The sequence below is a fragment of the Rhinopithecus bieti genome, unplaced genomic scaffold, assembly GCF_001698545.2.
Source record: "Rhinopithecus bieti isolate Rb0 unplaced genomic scaffold, ASM169854v2 scaffold_52231, whole genome shotgun sequence".
NCBI classification, from domain to species: Eukaryota; Metazoa; Chordata; class Mammalia; order Primates; family Cercopithecidae; genus Rhinopithecus; species Rhinopithecus bieti.
In genome coordinates this window covers 28161-47172 of record NW_016820468.1, presented here as the reverse complement: position 1 = coordinate 47172, position 19012 = coordinate 28161, and the positions used below count along the sequence as shown (strand labels likewise).

The 19012-nt window shown below is 40.6% G+C and overlaps 1 protein-coding gene across 1 annotated transcript in view; it reads left to right on the top strand.

Annotated features, from left to right (window-relative positions):
- Window positions 1–19012, top strand: part of LOC108520423 (doublesex- and mab-3-related transcription factor C1) — a 75120-nt gene that overhangs the window by 42099 nt on the left and 14009 nt on the right. The gene's annotated exons all lie outside the window — the stretch shown is intronic.

Here is a 19012-nt window from a genome sequence, read left to right as displayed (position 1 = left end):
TTTTTTAACGAGGAAAATGCTATCTTTTATATATGGTCATAGGTTTCGTTCATTCCTCTTGGTCAATCCTAGTTTCCACGTGGTATCATTTTACTTCTGCCTATATTTACTTCTGTCTGTATATTTTTTGGAGAGAAATGGCTGTTCACATCTTTTGCCCATTTCTCAATGAGGTTATATGTTTTATTATTAATTTCTAAAACTAATCTCTATAATCTAGATACAAGTCACTTATAAGTTATATGATTTGCAAATACTTTCTCCCATTCTGAGGCTTCTTTTTTCACATTCTTGATGGTCTTATTAATTGGAGCAAAAAGTTTTTAATTTTAATGAAGTCCTGTTTATCCTATCCCATTGTAGTTTTGGTTTGCATTTCTCTGATGATCAATGATGTTGAGTACCTTTCCATATGTCTGTTTGCCATTTGTATGTCTTCTTTTGAGACGTGTCTATTCAGATCCCTCGACTATTTTTTAATCGGATTATTACATTTTTTCCCTACAGAGTTGTTTGAGCTCCTTATGTATTGTGATTATTAATCTCTTGTCAGACAGGTAGTTTGCAAATATTTTCTCTCCCATTCTGTGGGTTTGTCTCTTTACTTTGTTGATGAACAAAGGATTCCACTTGAGACTCCTAGTTTCATTGATTTTGTCCCCATGGTTTCCTATTCTCTATTTTCTTTTCATTGTTGATGGTTTCCTTTGCTGTGGCAGAAGCTTTTCAAATTGATGTGATCCCACTGGTCTTTTTTTTTTTTTTTTTTTCTTGCTTTGGTTGCCTGTGTGTGGGGGATATTACTCAAGAAATCTTTGCCCAGTGCAATATACTGGAGAGTTTCCCCTAATGCTTTCTTTTAGTACTTTCACAGTTTGAAGTCTTAGATTTAAGTCTGTAATTCATTTAAATTTTATTTTTGTATAAGGTGAAAGATAGAGGTCCAGTTTCATGCTTCTGCATATGAATATCCAGTTTTCCCAGGCCCATTTATTGAAGAGACTCTTTTCCCTAGTGTATGTTCTTGGCACCTTTGTGGAAAATGAGTTCACTGTAGGTGTGTGGTTTTGTTTCTGGGTTCTCTATTATGTCCCATTGATCTATGTGTCTGTTTTTATGCCAGTACCATGCCTTTTTGGTTGCTATAGCTCTGTAGTATAACATGAAGCCAGGTGATATGATTCCCCCAGTTTTGTTCTTTTTACTCAGGACAGCTTTTGCTCTTCTTTTGGCAATCTGTAGATTGTTTTGGATAGCATGAATATTTTAACAACAATAGTTCTTCCAATCAACGAACATGGAATAGCTTTTCATATTTTTGCAATCCCCTTCAATTTCTTTCATCAGTGTTTTACAGTGTTCCTTGTGGAGATTTTCACTTCCTTTGTTAAGTTAATTCCTGGGTATTTTATTTTATTGATAGCTATTGTAAGTGGGATTTCTTAACTGGTTTCTTTTCCAGATTGTTCACAGTTGGCAGTGATTTTCGTATGTTGATTTTATACCCTGGGACTTTACTGAATTCGTTTATCAGTGCTAATCGTTTTTTGGTGGGGTCTTTAGGTTTTTCCAAATATAAGATTATGTCATTTGCAAACAAGGAGCAAACAAGGATGATTTGGCTTTTTCCTCTGTAATTTTGGCACCCTTTATTTCTTTCTCTTGTCTGATTGCTCTAGCTAGAACTTCCAGTACTATGTTGAATAACAGCGGTGAAAGTGGGCATCCTTTCCAGATCTGGGCATGTTCCAGATCTTAGAGGAAAGCCTTTCAGTTTTTGCCCATTCAGTATGATCCTAGCTGTGGGTGTGTCATATATGAGTTTTATTATGCTGAGGTATGTTCCTTCTATACTCAGTTTCTTCAGAGTTTTTATAATGAAGGGATGTTGAATTTTATCAAATGCTTTCTGAGCATCCATTGAAATTATCATGTTTTTGTCCCTCATTCTGTTGATATGATGTATTACATTGATTGGTTTGCATATGTCGAATCATCCGTCCATCTTTGGGATAAATCCCATTTGGTCATGATGAATTATCTCTTTAATGTGTTGGTGAATTCGGTTTGTGAGTGAGTATTTTGTTGAGAATTTTTTGCATCAGTGTTCATCAGGGATGTTGGCCTATAGTTTTCCGCGTGTGTGTGTGTGTGTGTGTGTGTGTGTGTGTGTGTGTGTCTTTCTTTGTCTGGTCTTAGTATCAGGACAACACTGGTCTCATAGAATGAGTTCAGAAGTATTCCCTCCTCCTCTGCCTTTTGAAATAGTTTGAGTAGGATTGGTATTTGTTCTTCTTTAAATGTTTGGCGCAATTCGGCAGTGAAGCCATTGGGTACCAGGCTTTACTTTCCTGGAAGACTTAAATTACGGCTTCCGTCTCATTACTTGTTATTGTTCTGTTCAGGTTTTAAATTTCTTCGTGGTTCCATCTTTGTAGGTGGTATGTATGTAGGAATTTATCCATTTCTTCAAGGTTTTCAAATTTATAGGCATATAGTTGCTCACAGTAGCCTCTAATGATCCTTTGAATTTCTGCACTATCAGTTGTAATGTCTCCCTTATCATCCCTGATTTCATTTATTTGGTTCTTTTCTTTTATTTCTCATTTATTCTGGCTAAAAGTGAGTCCATTTGGTTTTTCTTTTGAGAAAACCAACTTTTCATTTCATTGATTTTTTATTTTTTTATTTTTTTTGAGATGGAGTCTCGCTCTGTTGCCCAGACTGGAGTGCAGTGGCGCTATCTCGGCTCACTGCAAGCTCTGCCTCCCGGGTTCAGGACATGCTCCTGCCTCAGCCTCCCGAGAAGCTGGGACTACAGGTGCTCTCCACCGTGCCCGGCTAATGTTTTGTATTTTTAGTAGAGACGGGGTTTCACCGTGGTCTCGATCTCCTGACCTCGTGATCTGCCCGCCTCGGCCTCCCGAAGTGCTGGGTTTACAGGCGTGAGCCACCGCACCCGGCCTCATTGATGTTTTGCATTGTTTTCTTCGTTTAGATTTTATGTATTTCTGCTCTGATCTTTATTACTTCTTTTCTTCTACTAATTTTGAGTGTGGTTTGCTCTTGCTTTTCTAGTTTCTTAAGATGCATTGTTAGATTGTTTATCAGAAGTTTCTCTACTTTTTTTAATATAGGGGCTTATAACTATAAGCTTCCCTCTTAGTATTGCTTTTGCGGCAACCCATAGGTTTTGGTAGTTTGTGTTTCCACTGTCATTTGTTTTAAGACATTTTTCAATTTCCTTCTTAATTTTTGCATTGACCCACTGGTCATTCAGGAACACATTCTTTAAATTGCACATTTTTGTGTAGTTCCCAGAATTTCTCTTGTTATTGGTTTCAAGTTTTATTCCATTGTGTTCACAGAAGATACTTGATATTATTTCAATTTTTTGAATGTTTTAAGACTTGTCTCGTGGCCTAACATATGGTATATCCTTGAGAACTTATCCATGTGCTGAGGAGAAGGATGTGTATTCTACAGCTGTTGGAGGAAATGCTCTGTAAATATCTCTTAGGTTCATTTGGTCTATCAAAGAGAGCAAGCCCGATATTTCTTTGTTGAGTTTCTGTCTGGATGATCTGTTCAACGCTCAAAATGGGATGCTGACGTCTCCAACTATTGTTTGTCTTTCAACATGTTAAGTCCTTTAGTTTGTTTCCACGATGCTTCGTGGTTTTGCAGAGTATAAGTTTTGCACTTTCTGTTAGGTTTATTCCTATGTATTTTATTATTTCTGATACTATTGCAAATGGAATTGTTTTCTTAATTTTGTGTTCAATGTCCTTTTTTCTACTCTATAGAAATAGAAATTATTTTTGTGTATTGACATTGTATTCCTTCACCTTGCCAAATTCAGTTATTCTCTTTAAAGTCTTTTAGTGGATTCCTTAAGATTCTATAATTACAAGATGATGCCATATGCTAATAGAGGTAGTTTTATGTCTTCATTTCCCATCTTTTTGAAAACCAGTTACCATGGCCACAACCCTCAATACATTGTTGAGTAGTAGTGGCTACATCAGGCATCCTTGTGCTGTTTCTGGCATTAAGCGTAAAAGATTCGGTCTTCTGCCATCAAATATGATGTTACCTGTGGGTGTTTCCATAGGTGCTCTTTATCAGTTTGAGAAAAATTCCCTTCTATTCCCAGGTTTTTTTTTTTTTTTTTTTTTTTTTTTTTTTTTAGTGTATTTCTCATGACAGGCTGTTGAACTTTTTCAAATGCTTCTTCTGCATAAATTGAGATGAGCACGTGCTTTTTGAATGATTATCAGTTCGTATGATAAAATCCATTTATTGATGGGTAGCTGTTAAAGCAACCTTATGTGTCTGAGATAAATGCCACTTGGTCACCGAGTATAAATTTTTTTATGTTGCTGGATTTGGTTTGCTAATATTTTGTTGGGGATTTTTTCTCTCCTATTCGTAGTTTTGCTTTTGAGTCTATATATGATTTGGTTGCCAGGCTTATGAGTTATGAAGTTTTCCCTCCTCTTCTATTCTTTTGGAAGACATATTAAAGAATTCCTATTAATTCTTATTTATGTATTTAGTAGAATTAAGCATTGAAGCCATCTGAGCCTGATCTTTTTTTCTGGGTAGTTTTTTTTTTTAATTACTCTTTCATTCTCTTTCGTTTTTATTGATCTATTTGTCTTGTCTGTTTCTCCTCCAGTCAGTTTGCATGGTTTATGTCTACCTAGAAATTCATCCATTTCATCTAAGCCATCAAGTCTATTGGCATACAATTGTTCATATTATTTCTTTATAATCCTTTGTATTTCCATAATGTAGATAGTAGTGTCTCCTCTTTCTTTCTGATTTCAGCAAATGGTGTTTTATAGCCCACCGTATGGTCTATCCTGGAGAACGTTTCAGGTGTACTTGAGAGGAATATATATTCTGATGTTGTTGGGTGTAGTGTTCTATAAATGTCTGTTAGGTCCATTTGATTTATTGCTTTTTCAAATCTAGTATATCCTTGTTGATAATCTGACTAGCTTTTCTATTCATGATTGAAAGCAAGGTGTTGAAGTCTCAAACAATGATTGCTGAATTATCTATTCCCCCTTTCATTACTGTCAGTGTTTACTTCAGGCATTTTGGTGTTCTGTTGTGCAGTGCAAATATATTTATAATTTATATATCTTCCTCTTCACACTTTTATAATTGTAGAATGTTCATGTTTTATCTCTAGTCATATTTTGTGTTTTAAACTCTGTTTTTTCTGGAGTTGACAAAACTACTCCAGCTCTCTTGTGGTTGCTGTTTTCAGTGTATTTATTTTCTCATCCTTTTACATTCTATTTGTGCCTTTGAATCTGAAGTGTGTATCTTGTAGACAGCATCTAGTTCAATCATGTGTTTACTGCATCCTGCCAATATCTGCTTTAAAACACATTCGTATTGTTCAGTCTATTCACACTGAACTTAATGTAATTACTGTTGGGGTAGAATTTATGCCTGCCACTTCTTGTGTTTTCTTTCTCACGTCTTAATGTTCCTCTGTCCCTGCACTGAGGTATTCTTTTCTGCTAAACAGATATTTTCTCATATACTCTATTCATTTCCCTGTTGTTTCTTTATTGTATTTTTGAGTTGTTTTCTTAGTGGTTGCCCCACAGTTCACATTTTAACTTAAAAGAATCTAGTTCAGATTGATACCACCTTAATTTCAATATTATACAAAAACTGTGACCCTATAAAGCTCAAGAGTCTCTCCTCCTTTGTGCTACTATTGTCATAAAATTACTTCTTTATGCCTGTAATGCCCATCTAGATAGTTCTATAATGATTGCTTTATGCAACAATTGCCCTTTAAATCAGGTAAAAGAAGGGAAGATTTACAAACAACAATACATTCGTACAGTCTTTTATCAATGCTGTTGCAGTTACCTTTAGTGGTGTTCTTATTTCTTCATCAGGATTTGAGTTACTGTCTGCTGTCTTTTCCAGATTTCCCTTTAATATTTTTTTGTAAGGGAAGTCTGCTGATGATACATTCTCTCAGCTTTTCTTTATCAGGGAATAGCTTTCCTTCATCATCATTTTTGAGGGATAGTATTTCTGGATGGAACATTCTTGGTTAACTGTTTGTTGTTGTTGTTGTTGTTGTTGTTTTCCTTAACCCCTTTGACTGTGACTTCTCACTACCTTTTGGTCCCCTTGGTTTCTGATAAGAACTCAGTTGTTAATCTCACTGGGGATCCCTTGTATGTGGTGAGCCGTTTTTCTTTGCCGCTTTCCACATTCTCTCATTGTCTTCGATTTTCAACAGTTTGACTAAGATGTGCCTCGGTGAAGATTTTCTTGAATTCGTCCTCTTTGGAGTTTCTGTGGTTCTCATTTGTGTCCATTAGTAATTTGAATCAAACTTGGGGAGTTTGGGCCATTATTGTTTCAAATGTTCTCTCTTTCTTGAGTTCCAATTATGTTAGACATCATTCTCATACTTCTCTTTAATTCTTTTCACATGGTTTCCTTTAGTTGTTTGAACATATTTACAAGAGCTGATTTGAAGTCTTTTGCTAGTAAGTCCAATGTCTGGGCTTCTCTCTGTGTGTTGCATACTTTCCTGTTTCTTTGCACGTCTCGTAAGTTTTTTGTTGAAAACTGGACACTTTAAGTAATAGAACGTGGCAACTCTGAAATTCAGATTCTCCCTTCTTTCAAGGTATTGTTGTTGTTGTTTGGTGCTGTTAATCCTGCTGTCATTTGTTTGTTTAGTGACTTTTCTGAACTACTTCCGTAAAGTCTGTATCCTCTGTTATGTGTGGTTACTGAATGCCCTGCTTGGTTGGCTTAGTGGTGACCTGGTGATTGGACAGAGATGTCTCTATATGCCTGGGAAAGTTAAGTTTCCCAGTCATTGCCATGGGGTTCTGTGCATATGTTGGACGTGCCTTCAACTCGCAGCCAGGCAATTGACAACTCTTTCACAGAGCCTCAAAGTAAACCAGAGTTGGCCGTTTAGGCACCTTTTGGGTCTTTGCAGACCACGTCATAGTCCTAGGCAAGTGTCTGGCCTTCTAGATTCCCAGGAATAGGTAATCGCTTTTAAAAGTCCCAATGGACACCTCATTACCTAGATTTCCTTTTAAGGTATTGGTTAGCCTATTGTGTGCCCCAAGTGTCATACATTGCCTGAGGCAGCTGCAATGTTGAGCAACTGCCTCCAAATATTGTTGACAAATGCATCCAGGGAAAAAGGCATTTCAAACAGGGCACATTCTGAGTCACTCCAAATAAAGACAGCCATGTAAGTAGGGCCTTCCAGGGAACTGCCAGACAGATCAAATAATGACAATGCTCAGGAATGCGGTTTTGCAGGAGCTCCAACCCTGTTCTCTTCCCTCTGGTGGCTGCCAGGCTGCTGGTTTTCACCATGATTGTAGGCTGTTGGTATTCAAGGCTACCATGGAGTTGCATAAAGGGCCATGAGGATAGGGCTAGTTGAAATGTCACATAGTTCACTGTTCCTGCCAAGATTCTGCTGTTTTTCTTGAATAAACGTGCCCAAGGTTGCCCCTCAGCTTTAGGTGAATTTGCAGGTTTCCAAAACCATTCATTTTGACCATTTTTGCCAGTTTTCTCATTGCATTTACGAAAGGGAGAATTTTTAGAGGTCCTTACGTTGCTGATTTTGCTGACTCTCTGAAAGACTTTTCATTATACCTGCCCACGAGGGTGTTTCTTGTTAGGTGGTCCTCTGTGCTTGGAACTTACGTATCTCTCAATAATCACTTTATGGGTTACCGACCATGTGAAAGGGACCACAACCGGAGCTCTAGAAGCAAAGACATATAGCTTACCACCTTTCATCTCAAAGTTGTCATTCTCAAGTAGATTCCATTTAACCAAAACATTTAAAACCGTATGATCACCAAGCCTGAACCTGGTCACCAAATTATGTCTTAATTCAGTAAGATGGGGGCAGGGATGGAGGATCAAGGATGTGGGCTGTTTTTGACCACCGTGTCTTAAATATGACCAGGCCTTTACCTGCATATTTGGCGGCAGCCTGGCTAGTGTCTCTTGTCACAACTAGTTTTATTCCTACTCACTTCAGAAGTGGCTGGGAGCCTCAGTGAGTAAGAGTGCAGATGAGGTGCCGCAGAGATCTCCCATATGAAGAGCTAGAAACTGAAATTTATTTCAACAGCTGGGCTTGGTTTTGAATAACTCCTTAGCACCAACCTAGGATTTCCCACTGAAATGGCTTGATTTATATTGATGCAGCCCACCACCTGGGCAGTTATTAATAGGCTCTTGAGTAGAAAGCAGCAGGGACCCAAGAGACTGCTCTTTACACCACAGCATGGAAATATAACTCCATCCCTCTCTGTTTGAATCAACCTCTGCATATAAACAAATATCACATGGTCATTGATCAGGGATCCCGTTGGTAACCTAAGACTTGAGTTTACATGAGTAACCTGTCTCTGAAACCCTTTGAACTGAAGCTGCTAACTTACTCACAACCTGTTTGTTGAGGGTGTGACTTCTCAAAGTATTCTGGTGCCTTGGATAAATATGTCTGGAAAGTTGCCAAGAGCCTTCAAATGACAGTATAATGTTTAAGAGTCAGACAGATTTTACTCTGAATCCAGGCTCTGCCACTTTCTTTGACGTGACCGTGGATAAATGACTTAGTTTCCCTCAACCTCAGATTCCTAACTTGCAAAACTGAGGATAAGACTAAAGGGGTTGTAGGAAATAAAGATGACAACACTTGTAAAGCATGTGGTGCACTATCCGGCAGCTAGCCAATGCTTCAAAAAATATTAGGTTTAGTTACTATTGAGCAATGTCTTTTTTATTTTCATTTTTATTATACCGTAAGTTTTGAGGTACATGTGCAGAACGTGCAGGTTTGTTACATAGGTATACATGTGCCATGGTGGTTTGCTGCACGCATCAACCCATCATCTACATTAGGTATTTCTCCTAATGCTATCCCTCCCCAGCCCCGCCCCTGACAGGACGGGGTGTGTTATGTTCCTCTCCCTGTGTCCATGTGTTCTCCTTGCTCAACTCCCACTTACAAGTGAGAACATGCGGTGTCTGGTTTTCTGTTCTTGTGATAGTTTGCTGAGAGTGATGGTTTCCAGCTTCATCCATGTCCCTGCAAAGAATGTGAACTCACCCTTCTTTTAATGGCTGCATAGTATTCCATGTACATGGGCCACATTTTCTTTATCCAGTCTATCATTGATGGGCGTTTGGGTTAGTTCCAAGTCTTTGCTATTGTGAACAGTGCCGCAATAAACATACGTGTACACGTGTCTTTATAGTGGAATGATTTATAATCCTTTGGGCATACACCCAGTAATGGCATTGCTGGGCCAAATGGTATTTCTAGTTCTAAATCCTTGAGGAACCGCCACACTGTCTTCAACAATGGTTGAACTAATTCACACTCCCACCAACAGTGTAAAAGCGTTCCTATTTCTCCACATCCTCTCCAGCATCTGATGTTTCCCGACTTTTAATGACTGCCATTCTGACTGGTGTCAGATGCCCCCGCCCCCTGACAGGACGGGGTGTGTTATGTTCCTCTCCCTGTGTCCATGTGTTCTCCTTGCTCAACTCCCACTTACAAGTGAGAACATGCGGTGTCTGGTTTTCTGTTCTTGTGATAGTTTGCTGAGAGTGATGGTTTCCAGCTTCATCCATGTCCCTGCAAAGAATGTGAACTCACCCTTCTTTTAATGGCTGCATAGTATTCCATGTACATGGGCCACATTTTCTTTATCCAGTCTATCATTGATGGGCGTTTGGGTTAGTTCCAAGTCTTTGCTATTGTGAACAGTGCCGCAATAAACATACGTGTACACGTGTCTTTATAGTGGAATGATTTATAATCCTTTGGGCATACACCCAGTAATGGCATTGCTGGGCCAAATGGTATTTCTAGTTCTAAATCCTTGAGGAACCGCCACACTGTCTTCAACAATGGTTGAACTAATTCACACTCCCACCAACAGTGTAAAAGCGTTCCTATTTCTCCACATCCTCTCCAGCATCTGATGTTTCCCGACTTTTTAATGACTGCCATTCTGACTGGTGTCAGATGGTATCTCACTGTGGTTTTGATTTGCATTTCTCTAACGATCAGTGATGATGAGCATTTTTTCATATGGTTGTTGGCTGCATAAATGTCTTCTTTTGAGAAGTGTCTATTCATATCCTTTGCCCATTTTTGATGGAGTTTTTTTTTCTTGTAAATTTGTTTAACTTATTTGTAGATCCTGGATATTAGCCTTTTTTCAGATGGATAGAGTGCGAAAATTTTCTCCCATTCTGTGGGTTGCCTGTTAACTCTGATGATAGCTCCTTTTGCTGTGCAGAAGCTCTTTCGTTTAATTAGATCACATTTTTTAACTTTGGCTTTTTTTTTGCCATTGCTTTTGTTGTTTTAGTCATGAAATCTTTGCCCATGCCTATGTCCTGAATAGTACTGCCTAGGTTTTCTTCTAGGATTTTTATGGCTTTAGGTCTTACATTTAACTTTTAATCCATCTTGAGTTAATTTTGTATAAGGTGTAAGGAAGGGATCCAGTTTCAGCTTTCTGCATATAGCTAGCCAGTTTTCCCAACACCATTTATTAAATAGGGAATCCTTCCTCCAATGCTTGTTTTTGTCAGGTTTGTGAAAGATCAGATGGTTGTAGATGTGTGGTGTTATTTTCGAAGGCTCTGTTCTGTTCCATTGGTCTATATGTCTGTTTTGCTATCAGTACCATGCTATTTTTGTTACCATAGCCTGGTAGTATAGATTGAAGTCAGGTAGCCTGTTGTCTCCAGCTTTGTTCTTTTTGCTTAGGATTGTCTTGGCTATGCAGCCTCTTTTTTGGTTCCATATGAAATTTGAAGTAGATTTTTCCAATTCTGTGAAGAAAGTCAATGGGGATAGCATTGAATCTGTAAATTACTTTGGGCAGCATGGCCATTTTCACGACATTGATTCTTCCTATCCATGAGCATGGAATGTTCTTCCATTTGTTTGTGTCCTCTTTTATTTCCTTGAGCAGTGGTTTGTAGTTCTCCTTGAAGAGGTCCTTCATATCCCTTGAAAGTTGTATTCCTAAGTATTTTATTCTCTTAGTAGCAATTGTGACTGGGAGTTTCACTCATGATTTGGCTCTCTGTCTGTTATTGGTGTATAAGAATGCTTGTGATTTTGCACGTTGATTTCATATCCTGAGATTTTGCTGAAGTTGTTTATCAGCTTAAGGAGATTTTGGGCTGAGACAATGGGGTTTTCTAAATATACAGTGATGTCATCTGCAAACAGAGACAATTTGACTTCCTCTTTTCCTAATTGAACACCATTTATTTCTTTCTCTTGCCTGATTTCCCCGGCCAGATCTTCCAATACTATGTTGAATAGGAGTGGTGAGAGAGGGCATCCTTGTCTTGTGCCAGTTTTCAAAGGGAATGCTTCCAGTTTTCGTCCATTCAGTATGATATTGGCTGTGAGTTTGTCATAAATAACTCTTATTATTTTGAGAGACGTTCCATCAATACCTAGTTTATTGAGAGTTTTTAGCATGAAGGGCTGTTGAATTTGGTCGACGACCTTTTCTGCGTCTGTTGAGATAATCTTGTGGCTTTTGTCATTGGTTCTGTTTATGTGATGGATTACGTTTATTGATTTGTGTGTGTTGAAGCAGCCTTCCATCCCAGGGATGAAGCCGACTTGATCGTGCTGGATAAGCTTTGTGATGTGTTGCTGTATTTGGTTTGCCAGTATTTTTTTGAGGATTTTCGCATCGATTTTCGTCAGGGATGTTGGCCTGAAATTTCCTTTTTGTTGTTGTTGTTGTGTCTCTGCCAGGTTTTGGTATCAGGATGATGCTGGCCTCATAAAACGAGTTAAGGAGGTGTCCCTCTTTTTCTGTTGTTTGGAATAGTTTCAGAAGGAATGGTACCAGCTCCTCTTTGTACCTCTGGTAGAATTCGACTGTGAATCCTTCTGGTCCTGGACATGTTTTTGTTGGTAGGCTATTAATTACTGCCTCAAATTCAGAACTCGTTATGGGTCTATTCAGGGATTTGACTTCTTCCTGATTTAGCCTTGGGAGTGTGTATGTGTCCAGGAATTTATTGATTTCTTCGAGATTTTCTAGTTTATTTGCATAGAGGTATTTATAGTACTCTCTGATGGTAGTTTGTATTTCTGTGGGATCGGTAGCGATGTCCCCTTTATCATTTATTATTGCGTCTATTTGATTCTTCTCTCTTTTCTTCTTTAATAGTCTGGCTAGTGGTCTACCTATTTTGTGGATCTTTTCAAAAAACCTGCTCCTGAATTCATTGATTTGTTGAAGGGCTTTTTGTGTCTCTGTCTCCTTCAATTCTGCTTTGATCTTGGTTATTTCTTGTCTTCTNTTTTTTTTTTTTTTTGCATTAGCTGAGGAGTGTTTCACTTCCAATTATGTGGTCAATTTTAGAATAATTATGTGGTCAATTTTAGAATAAGTGCGATGGGGTGCTGAGAGGAATGTATATTCCATTGATTTTGGGTGGAGAGTTCTGTAGATGTCTATTAGGTCTGCTTCACTCGCTATTATTGTGTGGGAGTCCAAGTCTCTTTGTAGGTCTCTAAGAACTTGCCTTGTGAGGTTGGGTGCTCCTGTATTAGGTGCATACATATTTAGGATAGTTAGCTCTTCTTGTTGCATTGATCCCTTTGCCATTATGTAATGCCCTTCTTTGTCTCTTTTGATCCTCATTGGTTTAAAGTCTGTTTCATCAAAGACTAGGATGGCAACCCCTTCTTTTCTTTGCTTTCCATTTGCTTGGTAAATCTTCCTCCATCCCTTTATTTTGCGCCTATGTGTGTCTTTGCCCGTGAGATGGGTCTCCTGAATACAGCACACCAATGGGTCTTGACTCTTCATCCAACTTGCCAGTCTGTGTCTTTTAATTGGGGCACTTAGCCCATTTACATTTAAGGTTAATGTTGTTATGTGTGAATTTGATCCTGTCAATATGATGCTAGCTGGTTATTTTGCCTGTTAGTTGACGCAGTTTCTTCATAGCGTCGATGGTCTTTACAATTTGGTATGTTTTTGCAGTGGCTGATACCGTTTGTTCCTTTCCATGTTTAGTGCTTTCCTCAGGAGCTCCTGTAAGGCAGCCCTGGTGGTGACCAAATCTCTCAGCATTTGCTTGTCTGTAAAGGATTTTATTTCTCCTTCACATACGAAGCTTGGTTTGGCTGGATATGAAATTCTGGGTTGAAAATCCTTTTCTGTAAGAACGTTGAATACTGAGCCCCACTCTCTTCTGGCTTGTAGGGTTTCTGCAGAGAGATCCACTGTTAGTCTGATGGGATTCCCTTTGTCGGTAGCCCGACCTTTCTCTCTGGATGCCCTTAACATTCTTTCCTTCATTTCAACCTTGGTGAATCTGATGATTGTGTGTCTTGGGGTTGCTCTTCTCGAGGAATATCTTTGTGATGTTCTCTGTATTTCCCAAATTTGAATGTTGGCCTGTCTTGCTAGGTTGGGGAAGTTCTCTTGGATAATAGCCTGAAGAGTGTTTTCCAACTTGATTCCATTCTCCCCGTCACCTTGAGGTACACCAATCATACGTAGGTTTGGTCTTTTCACATAGTCCCATATTTCTTGGAGGCTTTGTTTGTTTCTTTTCACTCTTTTTTCTCTAATCTTGTCTTCTCACTTTATTTCATTGAGTTGATCTTCAATCTCTGATATCCTTTCTTCCACATGATTGATTTGGCTATTGATACTTGTGTATGCTTCACGAAGTTTTCGTGCTGTTTATTTCAGCTCCATCAGGTCATCTACGTTCTTCTTTAAACTGGTTATTCTAGTTAGCAATTCGTCAAACCCCTTTTCCAGGTTCTTAGCTTCCTTGCATTGGGTTAGAACATGCTCCTTTAGCTTGGAGGAGTTTGTTATTACCCACCTTCTGAAGCCTACTTCTGTCAATTAGTCAAACTCATTCTCCATCCAGTTTTGTTCCCTTGCTGGTGAGGAGTTGTGGTCCTTTGGAGGAGAAGAGGTGTTCTGGTTTTTGGAATTTTCAGCCTTCTTGTGCTGGTTTCTCCCCATCTTCGTGGATTTATCTACCTTTGGTCTTTGATGTTGGTGACCTTCTGATGGGGTCTCTGAGTGGACGTCCTTTCTGTTGATGTTGGTACTATTCCTTTCTGTTTGTTAGTCTTCCTTCTGACAGTCAGGCTCCTCTCCTGCAGGTCTGCTGGAGTTTGCTGGAGGTCCACTACAGACCCTGTTTGCCTGGGTATCACCAGCAGAGGCTGCAGAACAGCAAAGATTGCTGCCTGGTCCTTCCTCTGGAAGGTTCGTTCCAGAGGGGCACCCCCCAGATGCCAGCCAGAGCTCTCCTGTCTGAGGTGTCTGTTGGACCCTACTGGGAGGTGTCTCCCAGTCAGGATACATGGAGGTCAGGGACCCACTTGAGGAGGCAGTCCTTCCCTTAGCAGAGCTCGAACACTGTGCTGGAAGAACTGCTGCTCTCTTCAGAGCTGTCAGGCAGGGACGTTTAAGTCTGCTGAAGCTGTGCCTACAGCCGCCCCTTCCTCCAGGTGCTCTGTCCCAGGGAGATGGGGGTTTCATCTAAAAGTCCCTGACTGGGGATGCTGCCTTTTTTTCAGAGATGCCCTGCTCAGAGAGGAGGAATCTAGAGAGGCAGTCGTCCTTGCTGAGCTGCGGTGGACTCCGCCCAGTTCGAACTTCCCAGCGACTTTGTTTACACAGTGAGGGTAAAACCGCCTACTCAAGCCTCAGCAGTGGTGGACGCTCCTCCCCGCACCAAGCTCGAGCATCCCAGGTCGACCTCAGACTGCTGTGCTAGCACTGAGAATTCCAAGCCAGTGGATCTTAGCTTGCTGGGCTCCGTGGGGGTGAGACCCGCTGAGCCAGGTACTGGAGGGAATCTCCTGGTCTGCTGGTTGTGAAGACCATGGGAAAAGCGCAGTATCTGGGCTGGAATGTACCGTTCCTCCCGGTACAGTCTATCACAGCTTCCCTTGGCTAGGAAAGGGAAATCCCCCGACCCCTTGTGTTTCCTGGGTGAGGCGACACCGCACCCTGCTCCTGCTTGCCCTCCGTGGGCTGCACCCACTGTCCATCCAGTACCAACGAGATGAACTGGATACTTCAGTTGGAAATACAGAAATCAGCTGCCTTCTGCGCCGATCTCGCTGGGAGCTGCAGACCGGAGCTGTTCCTATTTGACCATCTTGCCAGATCTCCCTGTGAGCAACCCCTTAATGCCATAAATACCCAGTCTGTTTTAGTGACCCAAATTAAGAGATTTGGAATCCAGTTGCCTCACCTGACCAACAGTGAGCTGCCTTTCCCCTGTTTGATTGCACTGTGGTCTGAGAGGCAGTTTGTTACTATTTCCTTTTTTTTTTTTTTTTTTGCATTAGCTGAGGAGTGTTTCACTTCCAATTATGTAGTCAATTTTAGAATAAGTGGACGTAAAGTGGCCAGGGAGAGAGATCCTCCATGTTCACGACTCTCCCTGATATGCTTAGTGATGCTAGGTGACAACACAATCAATTCTCCTCAAATTAATGCATTTACATAATGGCCAATTTGCCACATTTACTGAATCTCCTGATTGTCATTTTAGCAGCTTTCACAGGAATACTCATTTTTGGTTATTAAAGATGAAATATACCTTTCTGAATATTACCTCAATGGAGGTGGATATACCTTAGGAATTGGGGAAAAATCCAGAATTAAAGACTGAAAATTTTCTGAATTATTATTTTTTCAATCCAAAATCTGGCATTTTGCATATGATAGAGTTCCTTAAATATTCTTGATATATGTGGGAGTCTTTCAAATACCATTAAAAAAATCTGTTCAACATACATACTTTCTTTTTTTCTTAGTGTTCTCCTGCATTTTTCAATGGCTTTATCAGACAGAATTGCTTATTTTGATTGAGAATAAAGACGGTTGACCAAATGCAGCTGGGATGTGCCTCTTCCTCAGAGAGGAAGCAAAATATTAGGTAAATCTGCACACTTCAAACACATATTTTGAGAGAAAAAAATGGGAATTCAATAAGGGGGCAATGGAAGACACTGTGGTGGAAGAGGGAGGAAGCGGGACTGCCTGTTTGGTATTGCCGGGTGCCACAACTGGACCCCGGACACAGACTGGACCCGAGGAAGGGGTGAGTGAAGGAACCCTAGGGCACCACATTCCTGCTGTGGACCTCTGAGATCTTAGACACAAGAGTTCCCTTTGAGGGACTGGCAGGCAGAGTTGCAGGGAGAAGATGCAGAGGCACTGCTTGAAAATGTGTGGAGCCCAAAAGGCTTCAGTGTGTCGGGCAGCTGCAGCAAAACATGGCTCTAGGTGCCCACCCCCAAGGCTCTGTGTCGTGCCCTAAGCGACTGCAGCTCCTACTGTCTGCTGGGCCAGGAGATAGCAGAGTCCAGGCTCGCTCATGTGCCCAACACAGGCCCCACTGCCATTGCCACAGGACCGAGGTGCATCTGAACCACATGCCCCCGTGTTTGCCCCTGCTTCCCAAGATTGCCTGCCTGGCAGTTTCTGTGGCGGTGGGGGGTGGGGAGGTCAGGAGGAGTGGGGAGAGGGAGGGGAAGGGGTGAGGGAGGAGGGAAGAGGAGGGAATTCTTCCTAATTCATTCTGCAAGGCCAGCATTACCCTGATGCCCAGACCAGACAAAGACACAACGAGAAAGAGAAAACTGCCGGCCAGTATCCCTGACGAACACAGGTGCAAAAATCTTCAACAAAATACTAACAAACTGAATCCAACAGCACATCAAAAAGATGATCAATCGGGATCTATCCCAGAAATGCAAGGATGATTCAACACACACAAATCAATACATATAATATGTCTCATCAACAGAACAAAGATCAAAAATGGTATGATCAGCTCAGTAGACGCAGAAAAAGCATTTGACAAAATCGCAGCGTCACTTCATGACAAAAACTCTCAACAAATTAGGTACAAAAGGAGCATACCTCAACATAGTAAAAGGCTATATGTAACTAACCTACATCATACTGAATGGGGAAAAGCTGAAAACCTTTTCTCTAAGAACAGGAACAAGAGAAGGATACTCACTCTCACCGCTCCTATTTAACATAGTACTGAACGTCCTCCCAGAGCAGTTAGGCACCAGAAAGACATAAATGACATCCAAACGGAAAGAAAGGACGTCAAATTGCACCCCTTCACAGGTGACCTGGTCGGATAGATAGAAAACCTAAAGACTCCCCGAAAACTCTTTAGAACTGATAAACAAATTCAATAGAGTTGCAGGATACAAAATCTGCATAAGAAAATCAGTAGTGTTTCTATGCACCAATAATGAACTAGCAGAAAAAGAAATCAAGAGAGCAAACCCTGCAGTCATAAGAAAGACTGAGTTCATAGCTGGAAGCCATCATTCTCAGCAAACTGACACAGGAACAGAAAACCAAACACCGCATGTTCTCACTCATAGGTGGGAGCTGAACAATGAGAACACGTGGACAAAGGGAGGGGAACATCACACACCGGGGCCTGTTGGGGGAGAGTGGGGGGAAAGGGGAGGGAGAGCATTAGGACAAATACCTAATGCATGCGGGGCTTAAAACCTAGAAGACGGGTTGATAGGCGCAGCAAATCACCATGGCACATGTATACTTACGTAACAAACCTGCACGTTCTGCACACGTATCTCCGAACTTAAAGTAAAACTTTAAGAAAAGCCACCCCAGGCCGGGCGCGGTGGCTCAAGCTTGTAATCCCAGCACTTTGGGAGGCCGAGACGGGCGGATCACGAGGTCAGGAGATCGAGACCATCCTGGCTAATACGGTGAAACCCCGTCTCTACTAAAAAATACAAAAAACTAGCCGGGCGACGAGACGGGCCCCTGTAGTCCCAGCTACTCGGGAGGCTGAGGCAGGAGAATGGCGTGAACCCGGGAGACGGAGCTTGCAGTGAGCTGAGAGCCGGCCACTGCACTCCAGCCTGGGCGGCAGAGCAAGACTCCGTCTCAAAAAAAGAAAAGAAAAGAAAAGAAAAGCCACCCCATTTATAGTAGCCACAAAAAAAAGTATCTAGGAATAAATGTAACTAAGGATGTGATAGATCACTACGATGAAAACTTCAAGACACTGATAAAAACAATTGAAGAGGACACAAAATAATGGCAAGGCATTCCATGCTTATGGATTAGAAGAATGAAAATTGCTTAAATGACCATATTACCCAAAGCAATCTACAGATTCAATGCAATCCCACCCAAAATACCAATGATATTTTTTACAGAAATAGAAAAAAAATCCTAAAATTCATATGGGACCCCAAGAGACCTCAAATAAACAAAGAAATCCTGAGGGGGGGAGACAAACAAACAAAGCTGGAGGCATCACTCTGCCTGACTTCAAAATATACTATAAAGCTACAGTAACCAGGACATCATGATATTGTCATAGAAACTTAAAGGCTTAAATGGAAGACTTGAAACTATAAAAATAACAAAGGAGAGAAGCTTCAGGGCATTGTTCTAGTAGGGCAAATATTTTATGGGTAAGACTACAAAAGCACAGGCAACAAAAGCAAAAATACGCAAATGGGACCATATAAAACTAAAAAGCTTCTGTATAGCAAAGGAAACAATCAATAGAGTGAGGAGACAACCTGTAGAATGGGAGAAAATACTTAAAAACTAATCATCCGATAAGAGACTAATATCCAGAATACACTAGGCTTTCAAAGAACTCAACAGCAAAACTCCCCTAAATAATACTATTAAAAATGAGCAAAGGATCGGAATAGACATTTCTCAAAAGAAGACATACAAGTCGCCAAGAAGCTTATGGAAAATTGCTCAACCTCACTAATCATCAGGAAAATGCAAGTCCAAACTACCATGAGATATCCTCTCACCCCAGTTAGAATGGCCATTATGAAAAAGACAAAAAGATAAGTTTTGGCGAGGATATGAAGAAAGGGGAGTTCTTTTTTTTT